Source organism: Daphnia pulicaria, chromosome 1 (assembly GCF_021234035.1).
Source record: "Daphnia pulicaria isolate SC F1-1A chromosome 1, SC_F0-13Bv2, whole genome shotgun sequence".
NCBI classification, from domain to species: Eukaryota; Metazoa; Arthropoda; class Branchiopoda; order Diplostraca; family Daphniidae; genus Daphnia; species Daphnia pulicaria.
The window spans coordinates 22,034,539-22,041,500 of record NC_060913.1 but is presented as its reverse complement, the minus strand read 5'-3'; positions in this window follow the sequence as shown (position 1 = coordinate 22,041,500).

The following is a 6,962-nucleotide window of genomic DNA, read 5'->3' as shown; positions in this document are numbered from 1 at the left end:
TTTATTTTAAAAGGTTGCCAGGCAGAAGGGATAATAATCGAGCTTACTTAAAGGGACAAGCTGTGCGTTGTATTATCGTTTGTAATTCGGATTCTCTTGTTTCCATAATCCAAAATAGTAAGAAAGAGGAAACAGGTTTTCTAATCAGTCTGGAGACATTCTTTTGTTTTCACTTCTTTTACATTAGATAAGGTCCACCAAATTCCAGTTCCAATTCCAAATTTTGTTTCTTGAACTTGGTATGTCCAGGCAGGCTTGGCAAAGGATACTCACCATGAAATAGTTCCACGGAATCAAGAGTCTGACTTGGTTCAGTGTTGGCTCATTGAGTGTTTCAAACGTACCCACTTTTGCGAAGAAAATGTTTTCGTCATTCAAGAAAAAAAAAGAAAAAAATATGGGGATTTGGTCATGGCTGAAAAAAATGTTGTTTAAAAAAATGCAACTCTTGCGATTCCTTCTTTTCTTGGTAAACAAACACAGCTGTCAAACAAAGATGTTGAGGATTCGAGAGGACTTGCACATAAGAGTACATGTAGTGAGTTATAGGTGCAACCAAACAAAGATTCAGTATTTTTCAAGGTCCTATTCATCGTTCGACTCTTGCAATTTGTAAAGATGATACCTCCGCAATAATTGATAAGATTGTAATGGTATGTTGCGCGCTTTACAATCCATTCTCCTCAGTGGTTCCCTCAATTTAGTAATGTTACCCTAACGAATCAAACAAAAAATAAAAAGTGTTAATTTATACGAATTTATTATCTGTGCTGGTGTAACAATCTTTGTAATCTTGGTTTAATACGTTTCTTATCGTTTTTAACCACTGATTTTTTCATTCCATTTATCACATTTTATAGTTATAAAATATTTGAAACATTTGAAAGAATATTTCTCTGCACCAGATTGGTATCAGGAACAAGAAGTAAGGTATGTATCCTTTTTTTTGCTGCAGCGGTGCGATAAATCTTCCTGCAAGTATCACATTTCCAAAGCTTGGTAATCCTTTTCGGTGCATTCAGTTGCGATTTTATGGCGGATTCGTGAAATCTCTTCCTCTTGCAGTTTTCGTCCGCACAAAACACGGTTTTTTTAACTTTCAGGTAATTCTTTTGGCAGTAACACCTCAGGTATTGATTAACAATGCTGTTGGGAGGTACTTCCGTTCGCATGTTTGATTTTAAGTAGAAGTATCCCCCTAGAACTTCAGGCATGATGACTTCGAAAAATTTCTTTGCTTTAGGGATTGACGCCGACAGTAGATCAGCGCCATAGGGAACGGTTACATAAACTAGATCAACGCAGTATAAACCACAAAAGCAAAGCGATACCCAACAATGAAAAGTTGGAGCTGAACTAAATTAGTATGCATGATCGTTGTCCATTGAATACATTTTGCTCTCTTCGCTGTAAATCAAAGGAAAAGTTTTGGATGCTGTGCTTATCAATTCGTTCTGAAATTTGAACGGGCAATTTATTTCTATAACTCCGCTGCCATTACACGAAAAAAAAATATAGAATCAGGTGATGCAGCAAGGAATGGGAATTCAGTTTAAATGAGTGCACCTGCTCTTGAGATAGTAAATCCTGGATGTTCATTGAGATGATTCAATTTTCCTTCAAATTCCTCCAAGGCTGACTCTTTTTTCAAGCCCCAGCTATAAAAACAAATTTACGATATTAAGTCAGGTCTATAACAAATGAGACTACAATTTACGACACTAACGGACTAACCTTTTCGCTTCAGTTGTAAATTTTAAAAATTCAGGTATCACTTTTCTTTTATTAAAGCAATTGATAGTTTATCAATACTTGTCTTGAGCACACCTTCTTTTCAAAGCTGTTTTTCGATATGCTCTGTACCGAAACCAAAAAAAATGTTATCAATTTGATGAAGTTTTAATGAGGAAATTGCTTAAAATTTTGATCGAAACAATATTATATCCTCTTTAGATGGAACAATTATTTTTTGCTATTTCTCCAAGCATACCCTGTGCTGCTCCATTAACACATTAACAAAAATAGGTTATGCAATTGTTGAGATCAAACTCAAAAGTAGGGTAAGACAATGTCATCAATAACTTTTTTCCATCTTAGCCATGACCTTGTCACATTCTGGCATTAAAAGTAGATGCTGAGTTTGTAATTGGTATAGTTGAAATTGAAGTTGTAAGTTGAAGTTGATATTGTGTGATGTAGACAGTGAGAGTTCGGGTAAGGCTATCTCTATGGATTTCTATTATGGACTCCTGTCATTTTTTATTGTTTGTGGAACACTCCTATTACCCAGACCTGCATTAGATATTTGTCTGACAGTATTATTTGTAGTTTTATTAGGTATTATTATTAGTTGGCTGACATTGGCTGTGATTGTCCATGCACAATATCCAAGACATTCTGGTCTTCTAGACCGGATATAGATAATGTCATTCCACCAGTTGAAAGAGGTGACCTATGGCACTATCTAGTCTATATGGAAAGAGTCTCTACACGGATAGCGAAATGAAGCGGCTGTATAGGAGGGTTAGGGTGTACCTATTTTTTAGTTGATATGTTTATTCGTTATTAACTGTATATTTTGTCTTATATTAGTGAATACTGTAGGCACGTTGGTGCTGTGTTATTTGCAGCTGAATTGATCAATGCACAAAAGAGAGAGTTATCTGTCACGGAAAAGCCAATGCAATGGATGAAGAAGACTTCTAGACCAGTCTTTATTAAAATTAAGAAAGTTAAGAAAGTAAGAGTAGATACATCACCAATCTCAACGGATGCATAAAAAGTGATGATGGAAGAATATATGGATTTTGGTATTCAATCTGCACTTCTTACAGTACTTCTGGACTACAGCAAAAACTTCATCCCTTTACGATTGAAAGTTACTCTACCAAATCTGCTGTCCAAAATTTTCACAAGTCACTTACGAGGAAAACCTCTTAGTGTGTATTTAGCTTACCAAATACAAAATGACGATTACACACTAAGTATCTTGTTTTGATGTTACCATTACTGATGTATAACCTAGCTAACCAGAGTTCTATTCTTTGTTTAATAATTATTGGATCCGATGGGTATCTGTTGTCTGGAGAAACAGGAACACCAAAGAACCGTACTACGCCAACTGACTTATCTCCTATTGCATTGTTTGAATGAATGAACACCCTTTGACAACCCTTTGACTACTTATAAAGATTTGAAATTTTTGGGGATGCCATGTACAAAACATTTTATTAATATGATGACTTTCACAACTTCAATAGTGGAAATCTTACATGCTACGGATTACCTGAATGATGTAGTATTTTTCAATATTTTCTTTGGTCGAAGTTGTTATCCAGTTAAGAGAAAAAACACTTTGAAAAAATACTTCCATAAGAGCCTGTGTACTAAAAGTGTGTGGTTTTATCAGCTGTCGGATTCTTGTAGTCCGACAATCTTGCTATCCGCACGGTGCAAGAGGTCTATTATAGGCAACACTTTCCTTTTTGTTTACTCAAACTTAAACCTAAACAAACACTGTAAGATGAGAAAATTTAGAATTTGTGCCCAATGTGATGCTCTAATAATCTCACATTCTTTTTTTTATAAATAGGCATCGATCTTTTTAATGGAACATCAGGCACTGGTAATTGCTGCTAGCATCTGCATATGAGCTGCACCATATTACGGTAGGATTTAATCAGTTTTTAATATACTTGTAAACTTCAGCAAATTATAACATGAAGGACTCAATTGCTTTAGTCGTAGATGGGTAATAGCAATAGTTTTTTATGTGTACTGATATTTTCAATATTGTTGCTTGTATTTGTTGAAGTTAATTAGGTAATTGATAAATCAATAGAAGCAAGCCTTCGATAAGGTTTATTTCCAATTTACTTGTTGGTTCCAAACTAGAGAAAAAAAACAGTTGGTCTCTTCCTTTGCGATAGTTTTGGCAGCCTCAAAAGTAGCACAACTTGTTGCTTTCAGCAGTCTACATTTTAATTGGTTTATATTGTAGTTCGCTATTATCAACAGACAGCGGCTGAAATTGCTTCGTTTTCATTCATTTTCTCTCTTTTGTTGTCTTGGTGCCGTTGACGTTTTACTTAGCTTGAATGAGAGCGACGTTTTTCAATCCAAATTTCTCAAAAGAGGTCAGCTGGTTACCGATTGCACTCTGTTGGATGCCAATCGACCACGCCCAGCCTAGCATCATTGGGTTGGGCTAAAGTCCAATAACAGATTTTTTCAGTAAATGACTAGACTATTTTTCGCTTAAAATTGTATGGGTATGTAATTTATCATGAAGAGTTCTTGCTCTCAAATTAAATTTTATAGATTTTTTTTCCAGAAAGGGTGAATGCAATTTCATGTACAATAGTGTACCAATTGTTGAAACTCCGCGAAGTGGAGCAGGGATGGAACCGCGGTATATTGGCTTTAAAGGGGAAAATGATATGTTACAGTGTGTTAGTTTTTTTATATTTTTTTAGTAACTCTTATGTCGAAATATTTGAGGGCGTAGCTTGATGCCGCTTTCTTTGCAGTTTGGAAATTGAATCCCGCTTCTTTGAAGATCATGTTTCCAATTTTGAGACTTGCGGATGCTCTATTTCGAACGACGCCAAGGTCTCTAATAATTGAAATAAAATAAGATAATTTTTTATTTCAAAAATGGGGAATAAGTTTACTTAAATTTCGCGGATGGATAGAGCCCTACCACCTGTTGAATAACCGACTTGGGGTTTTGTTTAGCATTGACTGAAAAAAAAAACGAAATAGTGGTAGAAATATATATTTTTTTTAAAGAACACGTTTTTTGTTTACCCAATTCAAGCTTTAGAAAAAACTCTAAAAAAAACTCTCCATACAGTCTCGTAAGAACATCCGCTGTCAACAAAAACCGCACCAGCTAAAGACTCAAAAAATTCCCCCTAGCTTTTTAGGGATTTCGATCCGAACGGACATTTGTTCGTTACGAATCCCCGTTGGTTCAAAACCAATTTTTGTAAAAAAAAAAGAATTAGCAAATTATAAGTATTAAGTAGGGTAAGCCAAGTAGCACTTACGTCGTCAATTAATTTGTGCCGGCAAAGTTGTTGATTCTGAACAAAGTTAGTGATGTCGTGTAGTTTGCTCGTATTAAAGTTGTGTTTTTAAAAATCGTTCAGACCGTGTCTTACAACAAGGACTCCTAAGGCATCATAAGGCTACAAAGAGCTTTTGACATAATTTTGGTCATTTCGCCAGGAGTGTTTTTTTTTTGGTCCCCAAACGAGTAATCCGAAACGATTTACGAAACGACGGACGCTATTTCAAATAGAACAGTCAATTTTTATTACAGTTATTTTATAAGATCCAGACATCCCAATTTGACATCACCAAGGTATTCGAGCTTCTCATAGCTTGAGCATAAAGGATTATGAAATGTTCGATGTGTTGAAGCCTCTAAAAGAATCAATTGGTTGTTGTATTTGTGTTTGATGATGATCTCCAATTGATCGAGCCCTTTAAACAGACTTTGCTCAAATGGTGTCAGATTACGTAATATAGAAGCGTATATTTGGTAGAGATCGATTGGAGGGCATTCAATTAGGGAAAAGTCTTGCTCATTTTCGTTTTCTAATGTGATTATGTTCGGCTTAAGCCTTTTAATTAAGGGAGCGCTTGCATCAAATTCTCCTTCTAACATATTAACAATTTCTTTCTTTTTGACGCCAATTGACCCATCCTTTTTTACGCCCAAGGTTGAGGTCTTGAAATTGAAAACTACAAGTATTTTAAATAACTAACGCTTAAGAGTCGATTCAGCGAACTGTTGCTACTTTTCGAAACTAGAAATATTAGTTAGGAGTCTTTTAATAAAGATATTTTCCTTTGCGAGTTAATTTATCAAAGGTACGGTCTTAACATCGGACGAGTACGAGTAATTAGCTAACACTGCTTTTAGATTATGATCGAATACAGTGGCGGTCCAGTAATCGGGCCACCTGCTGCAGTGGCCCCATGAGCGGGTGGCTCTATAACCGAGCTAATGATAAAGTTCGCAGAAAAAATTATTTGCCGCTATGGTTCATAAAAGAGCCGCCGCATACAGGTGGCGTTTCGTCTCGTTTCACGTTTCGTAAAAACGCCATCTGTATGAGGTGGCATTTTTATGAACCAGAGCGGAAAACAAATTTTTTCTGCGACTTTTAACAATGAATAACTAAAGAGCTATTAAATATTTAAAAAAAAACAACTTTTACAGTTAGAAAAATTGACATCTTAACAAATTTTGCACAAAAGATCAAAATTTTAGGACAATTACATGACTAGATATAATGAGTTTACGGAGGGACTATCCGCCATAAGGTCCCTTGTAAACACCTTTTGGTGATTTTATAAAATTTGAGGCATAGTCCCTCACAGTATATTTAATTACAAAAAAATTGTTAAAGCTAGAACATTCAAAATTGGAACCCTGATTAATAAAAAGACGGGGAACATTTATTAGCTGTCAAAAAAAAATTTATATCTATTTCTTATAACAATTATAATACATTTTCAAATTTTTACATTTTGTTTTCTATTTTTTTTTTACAGTAAAAATAATTATTTCTCAGAAGGGTTTTTACCAAAAATAAAAAATTATAGTAAAAACAAAGCTCATAAAAAAAATTTCGTGTTGCAATTTGTTCCCGGTAACCCCCCCCCCTTTTTCATATCTTGACTCCACTATTAGCCTTTGTGGCCTAATGGATAAGGCACCGGCCTCCTAGCATGCCTTATCCAGGTTCACCCCGGTGCTTGGTTGGTCTTGTCAGGACTTGTCTTGTCCAAGACCATCACATATATTAAAGACCTAAAGACCTTTCGTTCTTGTCTCACTCTGTACTCCCCTACTAATTTTAAACTTGCTGTTCTCCCAAAAAAAGAACAGATATCACTTTTGGCGTCAATTTATCAAATGTTGTGTCTTTTCATTCACCAATTAAATG